This window comes from Cimex lectularius, unplaced genomic scaffold (genome assembly GCF_000648675.2).
Source record: "Cimex lectularius strain Harlan isolate CLEC.00 unplaced genomic scaffold, Clec_2.1 scaffold261, whole genome shotgun sequence".
NCBI lineage: Eukaryota > Metazoa > Arthropoda > Insecta > Hemiptera > Cimicidae > Cimex > Cimex lectularius.
The window spans coordinates 250,218-251,423 of record NW_019394188.1 but is presented as its reverse complement, the minus strand read 5'-3'; positions in this window follow the sequence as shown (position 1 = coordinate 251,423).

Here is a 1,206-nt window from a genome sequence, read left to right as displayed (position 1 = left end):
CTCACTTCCTTTCTTTCTCTCCGTTTCTCTATTTATCTGGATGTATCTGGATTTATCTCTATTAATATGGATGGATGCATCCATCTATTCATCTATTTATCAATCTATCTATCTGTCTACCTAGCACCTATTTACCAATCTATAACACATTATTTGTCCTTCTATCACTATCTTCTTCATCGTTGGATGCAACGTCTAAATTACACCAAATTCTGAGATTGCAAATAAAACCTTATTCATTCATTCTCTCTCTCACTCTCTCTCTCTCGCTCTAGCTTTCTCGCTCGCTCTCACCCGCTGTCTCTCCTATATTTTATTTTGGTCTTCTTCTACATATTTCTTTGCAAGTCTACATTTCATAAGTTCATGTTTAACATTTAATTTATTAAACTTGTTAACCAAAATAAGTTAGATAAGCAAGAAAACTGGAAAAACAACGGTCAAAAGAACTTGCGACATAGTTTTGCTATTTTCCTGTAAATAACGTTTGTTTAATATTGTTTACTTATTTTAATCAATTTTATAGCGCAGTGTATTTTTGTCGGTTTTCCGACTGTCTAGGATTGTCGTCTTGGCCCATTTTCTTTTTATCTAAATTTTATTACTCTCGCATCCTTTTATACTCATGTATATTTATGCTGACTTTGACTCTTTCTCTTGTATTATATATCTGACTTCCATAACCTGTAGATTTATTATTAAATGATTTAACTATTGCTATGTTCCTTTTGTATTCCTTGTTTATATCTTATAATTATTTTATTTGTTTTTCTCTCTCACCCTCTTTCGATTTTGATTCTTTTCCTTGTATTGTATACTGAAATTTTGTAATCGGTAGATTTGTTATTAATGATTTAACTATTCTTATATTTCTTTTGTATTCTTCTTCATTATCTTAATTTTAAATAAATTTTATATATTTATTTCTCTCTCTCTCTCTCTCTCTCTCTCTCTCTCTCTCTCGCTCTCTCTCTCTCTCTATATATATATATATTGGGTTGTCCGGAAAATAATGCAGGATTTTGGTATTAAACAAAAAAAAAGAAACTAGTTACTTTAAAGCAATGTTCTTTAATCAAAATAATTTCCCATACTCTCAATACATTTCTCCCAACGTGTTGGTAACTTATTAATTCCGTCTGAGTAGAATTCAGAATTTTTAGAATTGATAAAGTCAATAAATGCATTTTCCAGTTCCGTTTGATT